Source organism: Zonotrichia albicollis, chromosome W, assembly GCF_047830755.1.
Source record: "Zonotrichia albicollis isolate bZonAlb1 chromosome W, bZonAlb1.hap1, whole genome shotgun sequence".
NCBI lineage: Eukaryota > Metazoa > Chordata > Aves > Passeriformes > Passerellidae > Zonotrichia > Zonotrichia albicollis.
This window is the reverse complement of record NC_133859.1, coordinates 23564222-23587978: the sequence shown is the minus strand read 5'-3', so window position 1 is coordinate 23587978 and position 23757 is coordinate 23564222.

Genomic DNA, 23757 nt, shown 5'->3' with positions numbered 1-23757 from the left:
GCCTCTATGCCAGGCTCTGGGCCAAGCACCCATTCCCGGGCTGACTGCGCCCCCTTCAGGCTCTGTGTCCCAGTTCACATTTTTGGGCTCAGCGTTCCTCTCTCCCAGGCTCTGTGTCCCAGCACCCATTCCTAGGCTAACTGTGCCTCTCTCTCTGGCACTGTGTCCCAGCAGCCATTCCTGCTTTGACTGTGTCTCTGCCCGGCTCTGTGTCCCAGCACCCTTTCCTGGGCTGAGTCGGCCTCTATGCCAGGCTCTTTATCCAAGCACCCATTCCTTGGCTGACTGTGCCTCTCTCCCTGGCTCTGTTTCCCAGCACCCATTCCTGTTCTCAGTGTTCCTCTCTCCCAGGCTCTGTGTTCCAGCAGCCATTCCTGGGCTGACTGTTCCTCTCTTCCCGGATCTGTGTCCCAGCACCCATTCCTGGGCAGATAGTGTCTCTCTTGGCTCTGTGTCCCAGCAGCCTTTCCTGGGCTGATTGTTCCTCTCTCCCTGGATCTGTGTCCCTGCACCCATACCTGGGCTTACTTTGCCTCTCTCGCATGCTCTGTGTCCCAGCACCCATTCCTGGGCTCAGTGTTTTACTGTCATCCCAGGCTCTGAGTCCAAGCACCTATTCCTGGGCGGATTGTGCCTCTCTCCCATGCTCTTTGTCTAAGCACGCATTCCAGGGCTGGCTGCCCCCCCTACATGATTTTTGTCCAGCATCCCCTCCCTCGGCTGACTGTGCGTCTCTCCCTATCTCTGTTTCCCAGCACAGGTTCCTGGGCTCAGTGTTCCCCTCTCCCAGGCTCTGTTTCCGAGTACCCATTCCTGGGCTAACTGTGCCTCTCACCGTGGATCTGTGTCCCAGCACCCATTCCTGGGCTGACTCTGCCTCTTTTCCAGGATCTGTGTCCAAGCACCCACTCCTGGTCTGACTGTGCCTCTCTCCCAGGCTCTGTGTACCAGCACCCATTCCTGGGCTGACTCTGCCTCTAAGCCAGGCTCTGTGTACCAGCACCCATTCCTGGGCTGACTGTGCCTCTAAGCCAGGCTCTGTGTCCCCGCACCCATTCCTGGGCTGACTGTGCCTCTGTCCCTGGATCTGTGTCCCAGCTCCCATTCCTTGGCAGACTGTGCCTCTCTCCCATGCTCGGTGTCCCAGCACCCATTTCTGGGAAGACTGTGCCTTTCTCCCTGGATCTGTGTCCCACCTCCCATTCCTGGGCTGACTCGGCCTCTATGCCAGGCTCTGGGCCAAGCACCCATTCCCGGGCTGACTGCGCCCCCTTCAGGCTCTGTGTCCCAGTTCACATTTTTGGGCTCAGCGTTCCTCTCTCCCAGGCTCTGTGTCCCAGCACCCATTCCTGGGCTGACTGTGCCTCTCTCCCTGGCTCTGTGTCCCAGCGCCCATTCCTAGGCTAACTGTGCCTCTCTCTCTGGCACTGTGTCCCAGCAGCCATTCCTGCTTTGACTGTGTCTCTGCCCGGCTCTGTGTCCCAGCACCCTTTCCTGGGCCGACTCTGCCTCCATGCCAGGCTCTTTATCCAAGCATCCATTCCTTGGCTGACTGTGCCTCTCTCCCTGGCTCTGTTTCCCAGCACCCATTCCTGTTCTCAGTGTTCCTCTCTCCCAGGCTCTGTGATCCAGCAGCCATTCCTGGGCTGACTCGGCCCCTTTTCAGTCTTGTGTCCCAGCACCCATTACTCGGCAGATAGCGTCTCTCTTGGCTCTGTGTCCCAGCAGCCTTTCCTGGGCTGATTGTTCCTCTCTCCCTGGATCTGTGTCCCTGCACCCATACCTGGGCTTACTTTGCCTCTCTCGCATGCTCTGTGTCCCAGCACCCATTCCTGGGCTCAGTGTTCCACTGTCCCAGGCTCTGAGTGCAAGCACCTATTCCTGGGCGGATTGTGCCTCTGTCCCATGCTCTATGTCTAAGCACGCATTCCGGGGCTGGCTGCCCCCCCTTCATGCTTTTTGTCCAGCATCCAATTCCTGGGCTGACTGTGCCTCTCTCCCTATCTCTGTTTCCCAGCACAGGTTCCTGGGCTCAGTGTTCCTCTCTCCCAGGCTCTGTTTCTGAGTACCCATTCCTGGGCTAACTGTGCCTCTCACCGTGGATCTGTGTCCCAGCACCCATTCCTGGGCTGACTCTGCCTCTTTTCCAGGATCTGTGTCCAAGCACCCACTCCTGGTCTGACTGTGCCTCTCTCCCAGGCTCTGTGTCCCAGCACCCATTCCTGGGCTGACTCTGCCTCTAAGCCAGGCTCTGTGTCCCAGCACCCATTCCGGGGCTGACTGTGCCTCTGTCCCTGGATCTGTGTCCCAGCTCCCATTCCTGGGCAGACTGTGCCTCTCTCCCATGCTCGGTGTCCCAGCACCCATTTCTGGGCTGACTGTGCCTTTCTCCCTGGATCTGTGTCCCACCTCCCATTCCTGGGCTGACTCGGCCTCTATGCCAGGCTCTGGGCCAAGCACCCATTCCCGGGCTGACTGCGCCCCCTTCAGGCTCTGTGTCCCAGTTCACATTTTTGGGCTCAGCGTTCCTCTCTCCCAGGCTCTGTGTCCCAGCACCCATTCCTAGGCTAACTGTGCCTCTCTCTCTGGCACTGTGTCCCAGCAGCCATTCCTGCTTTGACTGTGTCTCTGCCCGGCTCTGTGTCCCAGCACCCTTTCCTGGGCTGACTCTGCCTCTATGCCAGGCTCTTTATCCAAGCACCCATTCCTTGGCTGACTGTGCCTCTCTCCCTGGCTCTGTTTCCCAGCACCCATTCCTGTTCTCAGTGTTCCTCTCTCCCAGGCTCTGTGTTCCAGCAGCCATTCCTGGGCTGACTGTTCCTCTCTTCCCGGATCTGTGTCCCAGCACCCATTCCTGGGCTGACTCGGCCCCTTTTCAGTCTTGTGTCCCAGCACCCGTTACTCGGCAGATAGTGTCTCTCTTGGCTCTGTGTCCCAGCAGCCATTCCTGGGCTGATTGTTCCTCTCTCCCTGGATCTGTGTCCCTGCACCCATACCTGGGCTTACTTTGCCTCTCTCGCATGCTCTGTGTCCCAGCACCCATTCCTGGGCTCATTGTTTTACTGTCATCCCAGGCTCTGAGTCCAAGCACCTATTCCTGGGCGGATTGTGCCTCTGTCCCATGCTCTTTGTCTAAGCACGCATTCCAGGGCTGGCTGCCCCCCCTACATGATTTTTGTCCAGCATCCACTTCCTGGGCTGACTGTGCGTCTCTCCCTATCTCTGTTTCCCAGCACAGGTTCCTGGGCTCAGTGTTCCCCTCTCCCAGGCTCTGTTTCCGAGTACCCATTCCTGGGCTAACTGTGCCTCTCACCGTGGATCTGTGTCCCAGCACCCATTCCTGGGCTGACTCTGCCTCTTTTCCAGGATCTGTGTCCAAGCACCCACTCCTGGTCTGACTGTGCCTCTCTCCCAGGCTCTGTGTCCCAGCACCCATTCCTGGGCTGACTGTGCCTCTAAGCCAGGCTCTGTGTCCCAGCACTCATTTCTGGGCTGACTGTGCCTTTCTCCCTGGATCTGTGTCCCACCTCCCATTCCTGGGCTGACTCGGCCTCTATGCCAGGCTCTGGGCCAAGCACCCATTCCCGGGCTGACTGCGCCCCCTTCAGGCTCTGTGTCCCAGTTCACATTTTTGGGCTCAGCGTTCCTCTCTCCCAGGCTCTGTGTCCCAGCACCCATTCCTAGGCTAACTGTGCCTCTCTCTCTGGCACTGTGTCCCAGCAGCCATTCCTGCTTTGACTGTGTCTCTGCCCGGCTCTGTGTCCCAGCACCCTTTCCTGGGCTGAGTCGGCCTCTATGCCAGGCTCTTTATCCAAGCACCCATTCCTTGGCTGACTGTGCCTCTCTCCCTGGCTCTGTTTCCCAGCACCCATTCCTGTTCTCAGTGTTCCTCTCTCCCAGGCTCTGTGTTCCAGCAGCCATTCCTGGGCTGACTGTTCCTCTCTTCCCGGATCTGTGTCCCAGCACCCATTCCTGGGCAGATAGTGTCTCTCTTGGCTCTGTGTCCCAGCAGCCTTTCCTGGGCTGATTGTTCCTCTCTCCCTGGATCTGTGTCCCTGCACCCATACCTGGGCTTACTTTGCCTCTCTCGCATGCTCTGTGTCCCAGCACCCATTCCTGGGCTCAGTGTTTTACTGTCATCCCAGGCTCTGAGTCCAAGCACCTATTCCTGGGCGGATTGTGCCTCTCTCCCATGCTCTTTGTCTAAGCACGCATTCCAGGGCTGGCTGCCCCCCCTACATGATTTTTGTCCAGCATCCCCTCCCTCGGCTGACTGTGCGTCTCTCCCTATCTCTGTTTCCCAGCACAGGTTCCTGGGCTCAGTGTTCCCCTCTCCCAGGCTCTGTTTCCGAGTACCCATTCCTGGGCTAACTGTGCCTCTCACCGTGGATCTGTGTCCCAGCACCCATTCCTGGGCTGACTCTGCCTCTTTTCCAGGATCTGTGTCCAAGCACCCACTCCTGGTCTGACTGTGCCTCTCTCCCAGGCTCTGTGTACCAGCACCCATTCCTGGGCTGACTCTGCCTCTAAGCCAGGCTCTGTGTACCAGCACCCATTCCTGGGCTGACTGTGCCTCTAAGCCAGGCTCTGTGTCCCCGCACCCATTCCTGGGCTGACTGTGCCTCTGTCCCTGGATCTGTGTCCCAGCTCCCATTCCTTGGCAGACTGTGCCTCTCTCCCATGCTCGGTGTCCCAGCACCCATTTCTGGGAAGACTGTGCCTTTCTCCCTGGATCTGTGTCCCACCTCCCATTCCTGGGCTGACTCGGCCTCTATGCCAGGCTCTGGGCCAAGCACCCATTCCCGGGCTGACTGCGCCCCCTTCAGGCTCTGTGTCCCAGTTCACATTTTTGGGCTCAGCGTTCCTCTCTCCCAGGCTCTGTGTCCCAGCACCCATTCCTGGGCTGACTGTGCCTCTCTCCCTGGCTCTGTGTCCCAGCGCCCATTCCTAGGCTAACTGTGCCTCTCTCTCTGGCACTGTGTCCCAGCAGCCATTCCTGCTTTGACTGTGTCTCTGCCCGGCTCTGTGTCCCAGCACCCTTTCCTGGGCTGACTCTGCCTCCATGCCAGGCTCTTTATCCAAGCATCCATTCCTTGGCTGACTGTGCCTCTCTCCCTGGCTCTGTTTCCCAGCACCCATTCCTGTTCTCAGTGTTCCTCTCTCCCAGGCTCTGTGATCCAGCAGCCATTCCTGGGCTGACTCGGCCCCTTTTCAGTCTTGTGTCCCAGCACCCGTTACTCGGCAGATAGCGTCTCTCTTGACTCTGTGTCCCAGCAGCCTTTCCTGGGCTGATTGTTCCTCTCTCCCTGGATCTGTGTCCCTGCACCCATACCTGGGCTTTCTTTGCCTCTCTCGCATGCTCTGTGTCCCAGCACCCATTCCTGGGCTCAGTGTTCCACTGTCCCAGGCTCTGAGTGCAAGCACCTATTCCTGGGCGGATTGTGCCTCTGTCCCATGCTCTTTGTCTAAGCACGCATTCCGGGGCTGGCTGCCCCCCCTTCATGCTTTTTGTCCAGCATCCAATTCCTGGGCTGACTGTTCCTCTCTCCCTATCTCTGTTTCCCAGCACAGGTTCCTGGGCTCAGTGTTCCTCTCTCCCAGGCTCTGTTACTGAGTACCCATTCCTGGGCTAACTGTGCCTCTCACCGTGGATCTGTGTCCCAGCACCCATTCCTGGGCTGACTCTGCCTCTTTTCCAGGATCTGTGTCCAAGCACCCACTCCTGGTCTGACTGTGCCTCTCTCCCAGGCTCTGTGTCCCAGCACCCATTCCTGGGCTGACTCTGCCTCTAAGCCAGGCTCTGTGTCCCAGCACTCATTTCTGGGCTGACTGTGCCTTTCTCCCTGGATCTGTGTCCCACCTCCCATTCCTGGGCTGACTCGGCCTCTATGCCAGGCTCTGGGCCAAGCACCCATTCCCGGGCTGACTGCGCCCCCTTCAGGCTCTGTGTCCCAGTTCACATTTTTGGGCTCAGCGTTCCTCTCTCCCAGGCTCTGTGTCCCAGCACCCATTCCTAGGCTAACTGTGCCTCTCTCTCTGGCACTGTGTCCCAGCAGCCATTCCTGCTTTGACTGTGTCTCTGCCCGGCTCTGTGTCCCAGCACCCTTTCCTGGGCTGAGTCGGCCTCTATGCCAGGCTCTTTATCCAAGCACCCATTCCTTGGCTGACTGTGCCTCTCTCCCTGGCTCTGTTTCCCAGCACCCATTCCTGTTCTCAGTGTTCCTCTCTCCCAGGCTCTGTGTTCCAGCAGCCATTCCTGGGCTGACTGTTCCTCTCTTCCCGGATCTGTGTCCCAGCACCCATTCCTGGGCAGATAGTGTCTCTCTTGGCTCTGTGTCCCAGCAGCCTTTCCTGGGCTGATTGTTCCTCTCTCCCTGGATCTGTGTCCCTGCACCCATACCTGGGCTTACTTTGCCTCTCTCGCATGCTCTGTGTCCCAGCACCCATTCCTGGGCTCAGTGTTTTACTGTCATCCCAGGCTCTGAGTCCAAGCACCTATTCCTGGGCGGATTGTGCCTCTCTCCCATGCTCTTTGTCTAAGCACGCATTCCAGGGCTGGCTGCCCCCCCTACATGATTTTTGTCCAGCATCCCCTCCCTCGGCTGACTGTGCGTCTCTCCCTATCTCTGTTTCCCAGCACAGGTTCCTGGGCTCAGTGTTCCCCTCTCCCAGGCTCTGTTTCCGAGTACCCATTCCTGGGCTAACTGTGCCTCTCACCGTGGATCTGTGTCCCAGCACCCATTCCTGGGCTGACTCTGCCTCTTTTCCAGGATCTGTGTCCAAGCACCCACTCCTGGTCTGACTGTGCCTCTCTCCCAGGCTCTGTGTACCAGCACCCATTCCTGGGCTGACTCTGCCTCTAAGCCAGGCTCTGTGTACCAGCACCCATTCCTGGGCTGACTGTGCCTCTAAGCCAGGCTCTGTGTCCCCGCACCCATTCCTGGGCTGACTGTGCCTCTGTCCCTGGATCTGTGTCCCAGCTCCCATTCCTTGGCAGACTGTGCCTCTCTCCCATGCTCGGTGTCCCAGCACCCATTTCTGGGAAGACTGTGCCTTTCTCCCTGGATCTGTGTCCCACCTCCCATTCCTGGGCTGACTCGGCCTCTATGCCAGGCTCTGGGCCAAGCACCCATTCCCGGGCTGACTGCGCCCCCTTCAGGCTCTGTGTCCCAGTTCACATTTTTGGGCTCAGCGTTCCTCTCTCCCAGGCTCTGTGTCCCAGCACCCATTCCTGGGCTGACTGTGCCTCTCTCCCTGGCTCTGTGTCCCAGCGCCCATTCCTAGGCTAACTGTGCCTCTCTCTCTGGCACTGTGTCCCAGCAGCCATTCCTGCTTTGACTGTGTCTCTGCCCGGCTCTGTGTCCCAGCACCCTTTCCTGGGCTGACTCTGCCTCCATGCCAGGCTCTTTATCCAAGCATCCATTCCTTGGCTGACTGTGCCTCTCTCCCTGGCTCTGTTTCCCAGCACCCATTCCTGTTCTCAGTGTTCCTCTCTCCCAGGCTCTGTGATCCAGCAGCCATTCCTGGGCTGACTCGGCCCCTTTTCAGTCTTGTGTCCCAGCACCCATTACTCGGCAGATAGCGTCTCTCTTGACTCTGTGTCCCAGCAGCCTTTCCTGGGCTGATTGTTCCTCTCTCCCTGGATCTGTGTCCCTGCACCCATACCTGGGCTTTCTTTGCCTCTCTCGCATGCTCTGTGTCCCAGCACCCATTCCTGGGCTCAGTGTTCCACTGTCCCAGGCTCTGAGTGCAAGCACCTATTCCTGGGCGGATTGTGCCTCTGTCCCATGCTCTTTGTCTAAGCACGCATTCCGGGGCTGGCTGCCCCCCCTTCATGCTTTTTGTCCAGCATCCAATTCCTGGGCTGACTGTTCCTCTCTCCCTATCTCTGTTTCCCAGCACAGGTTCCTGGGCTCAGTGTTCCTCTCTCCCAGGCTCTGTTACTGAGTACCCATTCCTGGGCTAACTGTGCCTCTCACCGTGGATCTGTGTCCCAGCACCCATTCCTGGGCTGACTCTGCCTCTTTTCCAGGATCTGTGTCCAAGCACCCACTCCTGGTCTGACTGTGCCTCTCTCCCAGGCTCTGTGTCCCAGCACCCATTCCTGGGCTGACTCTGCCTCTAAGCCAGGCTCTGTGTCCCAGCACTCATTTCTGGGCTGACTGTGCCTTTCTCCCTGGATCTGTGTCCCACCTCCCATTCCTGGGCTGACTCGGCCTCTATGCCAGGCTCTGGGCCAAGCACCCATTCCCGGGCTGACTGCGCCCCCTTCAGGCTCTGTGTCCCAGTTCACATTTTTGGGCTCAGCGTTCCTCTCTCCCAGGCTCTGTGTCCCAGCACCCATTCCTAGGCTAACTGTGCCTCTCTCTCTGGCACTGTGTCCCAGCAGCCATTCCTGCTTTGACTGTGTCTCTGCCCGGCTCTGTGTCCCAGCACCCTTTCCTGGGCTGAGTCGGCCTCTATGCCAGGCTCTTTATCCAAGCACCCATTCCTTGGCTGACTGTGCCTCTCTCCCTGGCTCTGTTTCCCAGCACCCATTCCTGTTCTCAGTGTTCCTCTCTCCCAGGCTCTGTGTTCCAGCAGCCATTCCTGGGCTGACTGTTCCTCTCTTCCCGGATCTGTGTCCCAGCACCAATTCCTGGGCTGACTCGGCCCCTTTTCAGTCTTGTGTCCCAGCACCCATTACTGGGCAGATAGTGTCTCTCTTGGCTCTGTGTCCCAGCAGCCTTTCCTGGGCTGATTGTTCCTCTCTCCCTGGATCTGTGTCCCTGCACCCATACCTGGGCTTACTTTGCCTCTCTCGCATGCTCTGTGTCCCAGCACCCATTCCTGGGCTCAGTGTTTTACTGTCATCCCAGGCTCTGAGTGCAAGCACCTATTCCTGGGCGGATTGTGCCTCTCTCCCATGCTCTTTGTCTAAGCACGCATTCCAGGGCTGGCTGCCCCCCCTACATGATTTTTGTCCAGCATCCACTTCCTGGGCTGACTGTGCGTCTCTCCCTATCTCTGTTTCCCAGCACAGGTTCCTGGGCTCAGTGTTCCCCTCTCCCAGGCTCTGTTTCCGAGTACCCATTCCTGGGCTAACTGTGCCTCTCACCGTGGATCTGTGTCCCAGCACCCATTCCTGGGCTGACTCTGCCTCTTTTCCAGGATCTGTGTCCAAGCACCCACTCCTGGTCTGACTGTGCCTCTCTCCCAGGCTCTGTGTACCAGCACCCATTCCTGGGCTGACTCTGCCTCTAAGCCAGGCTCTGTGTCCCAGCACCCATTCCTGGGCTGACTGTGCCTCTAAGCCAGGCTCTGTGTCCCCGCACCCATTCCTGGGCTGACTGTGCCTCTGTCCCTGGATCTGTGTCCCAGCTCCCATTCCTTGGCAGACTGTGCCTCTCTCCCATGCTCGGTGTCCCAGCACCCATTTCTGGGAAGACTGTGCCTTTCTCCCTGGATCTGTGTCCCACCTCCCATTCCTGGGCTGACTCGGCCTCTATGCCAGGCTCTGGGCCAAGCACCCATTCCCGGGCTGACTGCGCCCCCTTCAGGCTCTGTGTCCCAGTTCACATTTTTGGGCTCAGCGTTCCTCTCTCCCAGGCTCTGTGTCCCAGCACCCATTCCTGGGCTGACTGTGCCTCTCTCCCTGGCTCTGTGTCCCAGCGCCCATTCCTAGGCTAACTGTGCCTCTCTCTCTGGCACTGTGTCCCAGCAGCCATTCCTGCTTTGACTGTGTCTCTGCCCGGCTCTGTGTCCCAGCACCCTTTCCTGGGCTGACTCTGCCTCCATGCCAGGCTCTTTATCCAAGCATCCATTCCTTGGCTGACTGTGCCTCTCTCCCTGGCTCTGTTTCCCAGCACCCATTCCTGTTCTCAGTGTTCCTCTCTCCCAGGCTCTGTGATCCAGCAGCCATTCCTGGGCTGACTCGGCCCCTTTTCAGTCTTGTGTCCCAGCACCCATTACTCGGCAGATAGCGTCTCTCTTGGCTCTGTGTCCCAGCAGCCATTCCTGGGCTGATTGTTCCTCTCTCCCTGGATCTGTGTCCCTGCACCCATACCTGGGCTTTCTTTGCCTCTCTCGCATGCTCTGTGTCCCAGCACCCATTCCTGGGCTCAGTGTTCCACTGTCCCAGGCTCTGAGTGCAAGCACCTATTCCTGGGCGGATTGTGCCTCTGTCCCATGCTCTTTGTCTAAGCACGCATTCCGGGGCTGGCTGCCCCCCCTTCATGCTTTTTGTCCAGCATCCAATTCCTGGGCTGACTGTGCCTCTCTCCCTATCTCTGTTTCCCAGCACAGGTTCCTGGGCTCAGTGTTCCTCTCTCCCAGGCTCTGTTTCTGAGTACCCATTCCTGGGCTAACTGTGCCTCTCACCGTGGATCTGTGTCCCAGCACCCATTCCTGGGCTGACTCTGCCTCTTTTCCAGGATCTGTGTCCAAGCACCCACTCCTGGTCTGACTGTGCCTCTCTCCCAGGCTCTGTGTCCCAGCACCCATTCCTGGGCTGACTCTGCCTCTAAGCCAGGCTCTGTGTCCCAGCACCCATTCCGGGGCTGACTGTGCCTCTGTCCCTGGATCTGTGTCCCAGCTCCCATTCCTGGGCAGACTGTGCCTCTCTCCCATGCTCGGTGTCCCAGCACCCATTTCTGGGCTGACTGTGCCTTTCTCCCTGGATCTGTGTCCCACCTCCCATTCCTGGGCTGACTCGGCCTCTATGCCAGGCTCTGGGCCAAGCACCCATTCCCGGGCTGACTGCGCCCCCTTCAGGCTCTGTGTCCCAGTTCACATTTTTGGGCCCAGCGTTCCTCTCTCCCAGGCTCTGTGTCCCAGCACCCATTCCTGGGCTGACTGTGCCTCTCTCCCTGGCTCTGTGTCCCAGCGCCCATTCCTAGGCTAACTGTGCCTCTCTCTCTGGCACTGTGTCCCAGCAGCCATTCCTGCTTTGACTGTGTCTCTGCCCGGCTCTGTGTCCCAGCACCCTTTCCTGGGCTGAGTCTGCCTCTATGCCAGGCTCTTTATCCAAGCACCCATTCCTTGGCTGACTGTGCCTCTCTCCCTGGCTCTGTTTCCCAGCACCCATTCCTGTTCTCAGTGTTCCTCTCTCCCAGGCTCTGTGTTCCAGCAGCCATTCCTGGGCTGACTGTTCCTCTCTTCCCTGATCTGTGTCCCAGCACCCATTCCTGGCCTACTCGGCCCCTTTCCAGTCTTGTGTCCCAGCACCCATTACTCGGCGGATAGTGGCTCTCTTGGCTCTGTGTCCCAGCAGCCTTTCCTGGGCTGATTGTTCCTCTCTCCCTGGATCTGTGTCCCTGCACCCATACCTGGGCTTACTTTTCCCTCTCTCGCATGCTCTGTGTCCCAGCACCCATTCCTGGGCTCAGTGTTCCACTGTCATCCCAGGCTCTGAGTCCAAGCACCTATTCCTGGGCGGATTGTGCCTCTCTCCCATGCTCTTTGTCTAAGCACGCATTCCAGGGCTGGCTGCCCCCCCTTCATGCTTTTTGTCAAGCATCCACTTCCTGGGCTGACTGTGCCTCTCTCCCAGGCTCTGTTTCCGAGTACCCATTCCTGGGCTAACTGTGCCTCTCACCGTGGATCTGTGTCCCAGCACCCATTCCTGGGCTGACTCTGCCTCTTTTCCAGGATCTGTGTCCAAGCACCCACTCCTGGTCTGACTGTGCCTCTCTCCCAGGCTCTGTGTCCCAGCACCCATTCCTGGGCTGACTGTGCCTCTAAGCCAGGCTCTGTGTCCCAGCACCCATTCCTGGGCTGACTGTGCCTCTGTCCCTGGATCTGTGTCCCAGCTCCCATTCCTGGGCAGACTGTGCCTCTCTCCCAGGCTCTGTGTACCAGCACCCATTCCTGGGCTGACTCTGCCTCTAAGCCAGGCTCTGTGTCCCAGCACCCATTCCTGGGCTGACTGTGCCTCTAAGCCAGGCTCTGTGTCCCCGCACCCATTCCTGGGCTGACTGTGCCTCTGTCCCTGGATCTGTGTCCCAGCTCCCATTCCTTGGCAGACTGTGCCTCTCTCCCATGCTCGGTGTCCCAGCACCCATTTCTGGGAAGACTGTGCCTTTCTCCCTGGATCTGTGTCCCACCTCCCATTCCTGGGCTGACTCGGCCTCTATGCCAGGCTCTGGGCCAAGCACCCATTCCCGGGCTGACTGCGCCCCCTTCAGGCTCTGTGTCCCAGTTCACATTTTTGGGCTCAGCGTTCCTCTCTCCCAGGCTCTGTGTCCCAGCACCCATTCCTGGGCTGACTGTGCCTCTCTCCCTGGCTCTGTGTCCCAGCGCCCATTCCTAGGCTAACTGTGCCTCTCTCTCTGGCACTGTGTCCCAGCAGCCATTCCTGCTTTGACTGTGTCTCTGCCCGGCTCTGTGTCCCAGCACCCTTTCCTGGGCTGACTCTGCCTCCATGCCAGGCTCTTTATCCAAGCATCCATTCCTTGGCTGACTGTGCCTCTCTCCCTGGCTCTGTTTCCCAGCACCCATTCCTGTTCTCAGTGTTCCTCTCTCCCAGGCTCTGTGATCCAGCAGCCATTCCTGGGCTGACTCGGCCCCTTTTCAGTCTTGTGTCCCAGCACCCATTACTCGGCAGATAGCGTCTCTCTTGGCTCTGTGTCCCAGCAGCCTTTCCTGGGCTGATTGTTCCTCTCTCCCTGGATCTGTGTCCCTGCACCCATACCTGGGCTTTCTTTGCCTCTCTCGCATGCTCTGTGTCCCAGCACCCATTCCTGGGCTCAGTGTTCCACTGTCCCAGGCTCTGAGTGCAAGCACCTATTCCTGGGCGGATTGTGCCTCTGTCCCATGCTCTTTGTCTAAGCACGCATTCCGGGGCTGGCTGCCCCCCCTTCATGCTTTTTGTCCAGCACCCATTCCTGGGCTGACTGTGCCTCTCTCCCTATCTCTGTTTCCCAGCACAGGTTCCTGGGCTCAGTGTTCCTCTCTCCCAGGCTCTGTTTCTGAGTACCCATTCCTGGGCTAACTGTGCCTCTCACCGTGGATCTGTGTCCCAGCACCCATTCCTGGGCTGACTCTGCCTCTTTTCCAGGATCTGTGTCCAAGCACCCACTCCTGGTCTGACTGTGCCTCTCTCCCAGGCTCTGTGTCCCAGCACCCATTCCTGGGCTGACTCTGCCTCTAAGCCAGGCTCTGTGTCCCAGCACCCATTCCGGGGCTGACTGTGCCTCTGTCCCTGGATCTGTGTCCCAGCTCCCATTCCTGGGCAGACTGTGCCTCTCTCCCATGCTCGGTGTCCCAGCACCCATTTCTGGGCTGACTGTGCCTTTCTCCCTGGATCTGTGTCCCACCTCCCATTCCTGGGCTGACTCGGCCTCTATGCCAGGCTCTGGGCCAAGCACCCATTCCCGGGCTGACTGCGCCCCCTTCAGGCTCTGTGTCCCAGTTCACATTTTTGGGCTCAGCGTTCCTCTCTCCCAGGCTCTGTGTCCCAGCACCCATTCCTGGGCTGACTGTGCCTCTCTCCCTGGCTCTGTGTCCCAGCGCCCATTCCTAGGCTAACTGTGCCTCTCTCTCTGGCACTGTGTCCCAGCAGCCATTCCTGCTTTGACTGTGTCTCTGCCCGGCTCTGTGTCCCAGCACCCTTTCCTGGGCTGAGTCTGCCTCTATGCCAGGCTCTTTATCCAAGCACCCATTCCTTGGCTGACTGTGCCTCTCTCCCTGGCTCTGTTTCCCAGCACCCATTCCTGTTCTCAGTGTTCCTCTCTCCCAGGCTCTGTGTTCCAGCAGCCATTCCTGGGCTGACTGTTCCTCTCTTCCCGGATCTGTGTCCCAGCACCCATTCCTGGCCTACTCGGCCCCTTTCCAGTCTTGTGTCCCAGCACCCATTACTCGGCAGATAGTGGCTCTCTTGGCTCTGTGTCCCAGCAGCCTTTCCTGGGCTGATTGTTCCTCTCTCCCTGGATCTGTGTCCCTGCACCCATACCTGGGCTTACTTTTCCCTCTCTCGCATGCTCTGTGTCCCAGCACCCATTCCTGGGCTCAGTGTTCCACTGTCATCCCAGGCTCTGAGTCCAAGCACCTATTCCTGGGCGGATTGTGCCTCTCTCCCATGCTCTTTGTCTAAGCAAGCATTCCAGGGCTGGCTGCCCCCCCTTCATGCTTTTTGTCAAGCATCCACTTCCTGGGCTGACTGTGCCTCTCTCCCAGGCTCTGTTTCCGAGTACCCATTCCTGGGCTAACTGTGCCTCTCACCGTGGATCTGTGTCCCAGCACCCATTCCTGGGCTGACTCTGCCTCTTTTCCAGGATCTGTGTCCAAGCACCCACTCCTGGTCTGACTGTGCCTCTCTCCCAGGCTCTGTGTCCCAGCACCCATTCCTGGGCTGACTGTGCCTCTAAGCCAGGCTCTGTGTCCCCGCACCCATTCCTGGGCTGACTGTGCCTCTGTCCCTGGATCTGTGTCCCAGCTCCCATTCCTGGGCAGACTGTGCCTCTCTCCCATGCTCGGTGTCCCAGCACCCATTTCTGGGCTGACTGTGCCTTTCTCCCTGGATCTGTGTCCCACCTCCCATTCCTGGGCTGACTCGGCCTCTATGCCAGGCTCTGGGCCAAGCACCCATTCCCGGGCTGACTGCGCCCCCTTCAGGCTCTGTGTCCCAGGTCACATTTTTGGGCTCAGCGTTCCTCTCTCCCAGGCTCTGTGTCCCAGCACCCATTCCTGGGCTGACTGTGCCTCTCTCCCTGGCTCTGTGTCCCAGCGCCCATTCCTAGGCTAACTGTGCCTCTCTCTCTGGCACTGTGTCCCAGCAGCCATTCCTGCTTTGACTGTGTCTCTGCCCGGCTCTGTGTCCCAGCACCCTTTCCTGGGCTGACTCTGCCTCTATGCCAGGCTCTTTATCCAAGCACCCATTCCTTGGCTGACTGTGCCTCTCTCCCTGGCTCTGTTTCCCAGCACCCATTCCTGTTCTCAGTGTTCCTCTCTCCCAGGCTCTGTGATCCAGCAGCCATTCCTGGGCTGACTCGGCCCCTTTTCAGTCTTGTGTCCCAGCACCCATTACTCGGCAGATAGCGTCTCTCTTGGCTCTGTGTCCCAGCAGCCTTTCCTGGGCTGATTGTTCCTCTCTCCCTGGATCTGTGTCCCTGCACCCATACCTGGGCTTACTTTGCCTCTCTCGCATGCTCTGTGTCCCAGCACCCATTCCTGGGCTCAGTGTTCCACTGTCCCAGGCTCTGAGTGCAAGCACCTATTCCTGGGCGGATTGTGCCTCTGTCCCATGCTCTTTGTCTAAGCACGCATTCCGGGGCTGGCTGCCCCCCCTTCATGCTTTTTGTCCAGCATCCAATTCCTGGGCTGACTGTGCCTCTCTCCCTATCTCTGTTTCCCAGCACAGGTTCCTGGGCTCAGTGTTCCTCTCTCCCAGGCTCTGTTTCTGAGTACCCATTCCTGGGCTAACTGTGCCTCTCACCGTGGATCTGTGTCCCAGCACCCATTCCTGGGCTGACTCTGCCTCTTTTCCAGGATCTGTGTCCAAGCACCCACTCCTGGTCTGACTGTGCCTCTCTCCCAGGCTCTGTGTCCCAGCACCCATTCCTGGGCTGACTCTGCCTCTAAGCCAGGCTCTGTGTCCCAGCACCCATTCCGGGGCTGACTGTGCCTCTGTCCCTGGATCTGTGTCCCAGCTCCCATTCCTGGGCAGACTGTGCCTCTCTCCCATGCTCGGTGTCCCAGCACCCATTTCTGGGCTGACTGTGCCTTTCTCCCTGGATCTGTGTCCCACCTCCCATTCCTGGGCTGACTCGGCCTCTATGCCAGGCTCTGGGCCAAGCACCCATTCCCGGGCAGACTGCGCCCCCTTCAGGCTCTGTGTCCCAGTTCACATTTTTGGGCTCAGCGTTCCTCTCTCCCAGGCTCTGTGTCCCAGCACCCATTCCTAGGCTAACTGTGCCTCTCTCTCTGGCACTGTGTCCCAGCAGCCATTCCTGCTTTGACTGTGTCTCTGCCGGGCTCTGTGTCCCAGCACCCTTTCCTGGGCTGACTCTGCCTCTATGCCAGGCTCTTTATCCAAGCACCCATTCCTTGGCTGACTGTGCCTCTCTCCCTGGCTCTGTTTCCCAGCACCCATTCCTGTTCTCAGTGTTCCTCTCTCCCAGGCTCTGTGTTCCAGCAGCCATTCCTGGGCTGACTGTTCCTCTCTTCCCGGATCTGTGTCCCAGCACCCATTCCTGGGCTGACTCGGCCCCTTTTCAGTCTTGTGTCCCAGCACCCATTACTCGGCAGATAGTGTCTCTCTTGGCTCTGTGTCCCAGCAGCCATTCCTGGGCTGATTGTTCCTCTCTCCCTGGATCTGTGTCCCTGCACCCATACCTGGGCTTACTTTGCCTCTCTCGCATGCTCTGTGTCCCAGCACCCATTCCTGGGCTCAGTGTTTTACTGTCATCCCAGGCTCTGAGTCCAAGCACCTATTCCTGGGCGGATTGTGCCTCTCTCCCATGCTCTTTGTCTAAGCACGCATTCCGGGGCTGGCTGCCCCCCCTACATGATTTTTGTCCAGCATCCACTTCCTGGGCTGACTGTGCGTCTCTCCCTATCTCTGTTTCCCAGCACAGGTTCCTGGGCTCAGTGTTCCCCTCTCCCAGGCTCTGTTTCCGAGTACCCATTCCTGGGCTAACTGTGCCTCTCACCGTGGATCTGTGTCCCAGCACCCATTCCTGGGCTGACTCTGCCTCTTTTCCAGGATCTGTGTCCAAGCACCCACTCCTGGTCTGACTGTGCCTCTCTCCCAGGCTCTGTGTCCCAGCACCCATTCCTGGGCTGACTCTGCCTCTAAGCCAGGCTCTGTGTCCCAGCACCCATTCCGGGGCTGACTGTGCCTCTAAGCCAGGCTCTGTGTCCCCGCACCCATTCCTGGGCTGACTGTGCCTCTGTCCCTGGATCTGTGTCCCAGCTCCTATTCCTTGGCAGACTGTGCCTCTCTCCCATGCTCGGTGTCCCAGCACCCATTTCTGGGAAGACTGTGCCTTTCTCCCTGGATCTGTGTCCCACCTCCCATTCCTGGGCTGACTCGGCCTCTATGCCAGGCTTTGGGCCAAGCACCCATTCCAGAGCTGACTGCGCCCCCTTCAGGCTCTGTATCCCCGTTCACATTTTTGGGCTCAGCGTTCCTCTCTCCCAGGCTCTGTGTCCCAGCACCCATTCCTGGGCTGACTGTGCCTCTCTCCCTGGCTCTGTGTCCCAGCGCCCATTCCTAGGCTAACTGTGCCTCTCTCTCTGGCACTGTGTCCCAGCAGCCATTCCTGCTTTGACTGTGTCTCTGCCCGGCTCTGTGTCCCAGCACCCTTTCCTGGGCTGACTCTGCCTCCATGCCAGGCTCTTTATCCCAGCATCCATTCCTTGGCTGACTGTGCCTCTCTCCCTGGCTCTGTTTCCCAGCACCCATTCCTGTTCTCAGTGTTCCTCTCTCCCAGGCTCTGTGATCCAGCAGCCATTCCTGGGCTGACTCGGACCCTTTTCAGTCTTGTGTCCCAGCACCCATTACTCGGCAGATAGCGTCTCTCTTGACTCTGTGTCCCAGCAGCCTTTCCTGGGCTGATTGTTCCTCTCTCCCTGGATCTGTGTCCCTGCACCCATACCTGGGCTTTCTTTGCCTCTCTCGCATGCTCTGTGTCCCAGCACCCATTCCTGGGCTCAGTGTTCCACTGTCCCAGGCTCTGAGTGCAAGCACCTATTCCTGGGCGGATTGTGCCTCTGTCCCATGCTCTTTGTCTAAGCACGCATTCCGGGGCTGGCTGCCCCCCCTTCATGCTTTTTGTCCAGCATCCAATTCCTGGGCTGACTGTGCCTCTCTCCCTATCTCTGTTTCCCAGCACAGGTTCCTGGGCTCAGTGTTCCTCTCTCCCAGGCTCTGTTTCTGAGTACCCATTCCTGGGCTAACTGTGCCTCTCACCGTGGATCTGTGTCCCAGCACCCATTCCTGGGCTGACTCTGCCTCTTTTCCAGGATCTGTGTCCAAGCACCCACTCCTGGTCTGACTGTGCCTCTCTCCCAGGCTCTGTGTCCCAGCACCCATTCCTGGGCTGACTCTGCCTCTAAGCCAGGCTCTGTGTCCCAGCACCCATTCCGGGGCTGACTGTGCCTCTGTCCCTGGATCTGTGTCCCAGCTCCCATTCCTGGGCAGACTGTGCCTCTCTCCCATGCTCGGTGTCCCAGCACCCATTTCTGGGCTGACTGTGCCTTTCTCCCTGGATCTGTGTCCCACCTCCCATTCCTGGGCTGACTCGGCCTCTATGCCAGGCTCTGGGCCAAGCACCCATTCCCGGGCTGACTGCGCCCCCTTCAGGCTCTGTGTCCCAGTTCACATTTTTGGGCTCAGCGTTCCTCTCTCCCAGGCTCTGTGTCCCAGCACCCATTCCTAGGCTAACTGTGCCTCTCTCTCTGGCACTGTGTCCCAGCAGCCATTCCTGCTTTGACTGTGTCTCTGCCCGGCTCTGTGTCCCAGCACCCTTTCCTGGGCTGACTCTGCCTCTATGCCAGGCTCTTTATCCAAGCACCCATTCCTTGGCTGACTGTGCCTCTCTCCCTGGCTCTGTTTCCCAGCACCCATTCCTGTTCTCAGTGTTCCTCTCTCCCAGGCTCTGTGTTCCAGCACCCATTCCTGGGCTGACTGTTCCTCTCTTCCCGGATCTGTGTCCCAGCACCCATTCCTGGGCTGACTCGGCCCCTTTTCAGTCTTGTGTCCCGGCACCCATTACTCGGCAGATAGTGTCTCTCTTGGCTCTGTGTCCCAGCAGCCATTCCTGGGCTGATTGTTCCTCTCTCCCTGGATCTGTGTCCCTGCACCCATACCTGGGCTTACTTTGCCTCTCTCGCATGCTCTGTGTCCCAGCACCCATTCCTGGGCTCAGTGTTTTACTGTCATCCCAGGCTCTGAGTCCAAGCACCTATTCCTGGGCGGATTGTGCCTCTCTCCCATGCTCTTTGTCTAAGCACGCATTCCAGGGCTGGCTGCCCCCCCTACATGATTTTTGCCCAGCATCCACTTCCTGGGCTGACTGTGCGTCTCTCCCTATCTCTGTTTCCCAGCACAGGTTCCTGGGCTCAGTGTTCCCCTCTCCCAGGCTCTGTTTCCGAGTACCCATTCCTGGGCTAACTGTGCCTCTCACCGTGGATCTGTGTCCCAGCACCCATTCCTGGGCTGACTCTGCCTCTTTTCCAGGATCTGTGTCCAAGCACCCACTCCTGGTCTGACTGTGCCTCTCTCCCAGGCTCTGTGTACCAGCACCCATTCCTGGGCTGACTCTGCCTCTAAGCCAGGCTCTGTGTCCCAGCACCCATTCCTGGGCTGACTGTGCCTCTAAGCCAGGCTCTGTGTCCCCGCACCCATTCCTGGGCTGACTGTGCCTCTGTCCCTGGATCTGTGTCCCAGCTCCCATTCCTTGGCAGACTGTGCCTCTCTCCCATGCTCGGTGTCCCAGCACCCATTTCTGGGAAGACTGTGCCTTTCTCCCTGGATCTGTGTCCCACCTCCCATTCCTGGGCTGACTCGGCCTCTATGCCAGGCTCTGGGCCAAGCACCCATTCCCGGGCTGACTGCGCCCCCTTCAGGCTCTGTGTCCCAGTTCACATTTTTGGGCTCAGCGTTCCTCTCTCCCAGGCTCTGTGTCCCAGCACCCATTCCTGGGCTGACTGTGCCTCTCTCCCTGGCTCTGTGTCCCAGCGCCCATTCCTAGGCTAACTGTGCCTCTCTCTCTGGCACTGTGTCCCAGCAGCCATTCCTGCTTTGACTGTGTCTCTGCCCGGCTCTGTGTCCCAGCACCCTTTCCTGGGCTGACTCTGCCTCCATGCCAGGCTCTTTATCCAAGCATCCATTCCTTGGCTGACTGTGCCTCTCTCCCTGGCTCTGTTTCCCAGCACCCATTCCTGTTCTCAGTGTTCCTCTCTCCCAGGCTCTGTGATCCAGCAGCCATTCCTGGGCTGACTCGGCCCCTTTTCAGTCTTGTGTCCCAGCACCCATTACTCGGCAGATAGCGTCTCTCTTGACTCTGTGTCCCAGCAGCCTTTCCTGGGCTGATTGTTCCTCTCTCCCTGGATCTGTGTCCCTGCACCCATACCTGGGCTTTCTTTGCCTCTCTCGCATGCTCTGTGTCCCAGCACCCATTCCTGGGCTCAGTGTTCCACTGTCCCAGGCTCTGAGTGCAAGCACCTATTCCTGGGCGGATTGTGCCTCTGTCCCATGCTCTTTGTCTAAGCACGCATTCCGGGGCTGGCTGCCCCCCCTTCATGCTTTTTGTCCAGCATCCAATTCCTGGGCTGACTGTTCCTCTCTCCCTATCTCTGTTTCCCAGCACAGGTTCCTGGGCTCAGTGTTCCTCTCTCCCAGGCTCTGTTACTGAGTACCCATTCCTGGGCTAACTGTGCCTCTCACCGTGGATCTGTGTCCCAGCACCCATTCCTGGGCTGACTCTGCCTCTTTTCCAGGATCTGTGTCCAAGCACCCACTCCTGGTCTGACTGTGCCTCTCTCCCAGGCTCTGTGTCCCAGCACCCATTCCTGGGCTGACTCTGCCTCTAAGCCAGGCTCTGTGTCCCAGCACCCATTCCGGGGCTGACTGTGCCTCTGTCCCTGGATCTGTGTCCCAGCTCCCATTCCTGGGCAGACTGTGCCTCTCTCCCATGCTCGGTGTCCCAGCACTCATTTCTGGGCTGACTGTGCCTTTCTCCCTGGATCTGTGTCCCACCTCCCATTCCTGGGCTGACTTGGCCTCTATGCCAGGCTCTGGGCCAAGCACCCATTCCCAGGCTGACTGCGCCCCCTTCAGGCTCTGTGTCCCAGTTCACATTTTTGGGCTCAGCGTTCCTCTCTCCCAGGCTCTGTGTCCCAGCACCCATTCCTAGGCTAACTGTGCCTCTCTCTCTGGCACTGTGTCCCAGCAGCCATTCCTGCTTTGACTGTGTCTCTGCCCGGCTCTGTGTCCCAGCACCCTTTCCTGGGCTGATGCTGCCTCTATGCCAGGCTCTTTATCCAAGCACCCATTCCTTGGCTGACTGTGCCTCTCTCCCTGGCTCTGTTTCCCAGCACCCATTCCTGTTCTCAGTGTTCCTCTCTCCCAGGCTCTGTGTTCCAGCAGCCATTCCTGGGCTGACTGTTCCTCTCTTCCCGGATCTGTGTCCCAGCACCCATTCCTGGCCTACTCGGCCCCTTTCCAGTCTTGTGTCCCAGCACCCATTACTCGGCAGATAGTGGCTCTCTTGGCTCTGTGTCCCAGCAGCCTTTCCTGGGCTGATTGTTCCTCTCTCCCTGGATCTGTGTCCCTGCACCCATACCTGGGCTTACTTTTCCCTCTCTCGCATGCTCTGTGTCCCAGCACCCATTCCTGGGCTCAGTGTTCCACTGTCATCCCAGGCTCTGAGTCCAAGCACCTATTCCTGGGCGGATTGTGCCTCTCTCCCATGCTCTTTGTCTAAGCACGCATTCCAGGGCTGGCTGCCCCCCCTTCATGCTTTTTGTCAAGCATCCACTTCCTGGGCTGACTGTGCCTCTCTCCCAGGCTCTGTTTCCGAGTACCCATTCCTGGGCTAACTGTGCCTCTCACCGTGGATCTGTGTCCCAGCACCCATTCCTGGGCTGACTCTGCCTCTTTTCCAGGATCTGTGTCCAAGCACCCACTCCTGGTCTGACTGTGCCTCTCTCCCAGGCTCTGTGTCCCAGCACCCATTCCTGGGCTGACTGTGCCTCTAAGCCAGGCTCTGTGTCCCCGCACCCATTCCTGGGCTGACTGTGCCTCTGTCCCTGGATCTGTGTCCCAGCTCCCATTCCTGGGCAGACTGTGCCTCTCTCCCATGCTCGGTGTCCCAGCACCCATTTCTGGGAAGACTGTGCCTTTCTCCCTGGATCTGTGTCCCACCTCCCATTCCTGGGCTGACTCGGCCTCTATGCCAGGCTCTGGGCCAAGCACCCATTCCCGGGCTAACTGCGCCCCCTTCAGGCTCTGTGTCCCAGGTCACATTTTTGGGCTCAGCGTTCCTCTCTCCCAGGCTCTGTGTCCCAGCACCCATTCCTGGGCTGACTGTGCCTCTCTCCCTGGCTCTGTGTCCCAGCGCCCATTCCTAGGCTAACTGTGCCTCTCTCTCTGGCACTGTGTCCCAGCAGCCATTCCTGCTTTGACTGTGTCTCTGCCCGGCTCTGTGTCCCAGCACCCTTTCCTGGGCTGACTCTGCCTCCATGCCAGGCTCTTTATCCAAGCATCCATTCCTTGGCTGACTGTGCCTCTCTCCCTGGCTCTGTTTCCCAGCACCCATTCCTGTTCTCAGTGTTCCTCTCTCCCAGGCTCTGTGATCCAGCAGCCATTCCTGGGCTGACTCGGCCCCTTTTCAGTCTTGTGTCCCAGCACCCATTACTCGGCAGATAGCGTCTCTCTTGGCTCTGTGTCCCAGCAGCCTTTCCTGGGCTGATTGTTCCTCTCTCCCTGGATCTGTGTCCCTGCACCCATACCTGGGCTTACTTTGCCTCTCTCGCATGCTCTGTGTCCCAGCACCCATTCCTGGGCTCAGTGTTTTACTGTCATCCCAGGCTCTGAGTCCAAGCACCTATTCCTGGGCGGATTGTGCCTCTGTCCCATGCTCTTTGTCTAAGCACGCATTCCGGGGCTGGCTGCCCCCCCTTCATGCTTTTTGTCCAGCATCCAATTCCTGGGCTGACTGTGCCTCTCTCCCTATCTCTGTTTCCCAGCACAGGTTCCTGGGCTCAGTGTTCCTCTCTCCCAGGCTCTGTGTCCCAGCACCCATTCCTAGGCTAACTGTGCCTCTCTCTCTGGCACTGTGTCCCAGCAGCCATTCCTGCTTTGACTGTGTCTCTGCCGGGCTCTGTGTCCCAGCACCCTATCCTGGGCTGACTCTGCCTCTATGCCAGGCTCTTTATCCAAGCACCCATTCCTTGGCTGACTGTGCCTCTCTCCCTGGCTCTGTTTCCCAGCACCCATTCCTGTTCTCAGTGTTCCTCTCTCCCAGGCTCTGTGTTCCAGCAGCCATTCCTGGGCTGACTGTTCCTCTCTTCCCGGATCTGTGTCCCAGCACCCATTCCTGGGCTGACTCGGCCCCTTTTCAGTCTTGTGTCCCAGCACCCATTACTCGGCAGATAGTGTCTCTCTTGGCTCTGTGTCCCAGCAGCCATTCCTGGGCTGATTGTTCCTCTCTCCCTGGATCTGTGTCCCTGCACCCATACCTGGGCTTACTTTGCCTCTCTCGCATGCTCTGTGTCCCAGCACCCATTCCTGGGCTCAGTGTTTTACTGTCATCCCAGGCTCTGAGTCCAAGCACCTATTCCTGGGCGGATTGTGCCTCTCTCCCATGCTCTTTGTCTAAGCACGCATTCCAGGGCTGGCTGCCCCCCCTACATGATTTTTGTCCAGCATCCACTTCCTGGGCTGACTGTGCGTCTCTCCCTATCTCTGTTTCCCACCACAGGTTCCTGGGCTCAGTGTTCCCCTCTCCCAGGCTCTGTTTCCGAGTACCCATTCCTGGGCTAACTGTGCCTCTCACCGTGGATCTGTGTCCCAGCACCCATTCCTGGGCTGACTCTGCCTCTTTTCCAGGATCTGTGTCCAAGCACCCACTCCTGGTCTGACTGTGCCTCTCTCCCAGGCTCTGTGTACCAGCACCCATTCCTGGGCTGACTCTGCCTCTAAGCCAGGCTCTGTGTCCCAGCACCCATTCCTGGGCTGACTGTGCCTCTAAGCCAGGCTCTGTGTCCCCGCACCCATTCCTGGGCTGACTGTGCCTTTCTCCCTGGATCTGTGTCCCAGCTCCCATTCCTTGG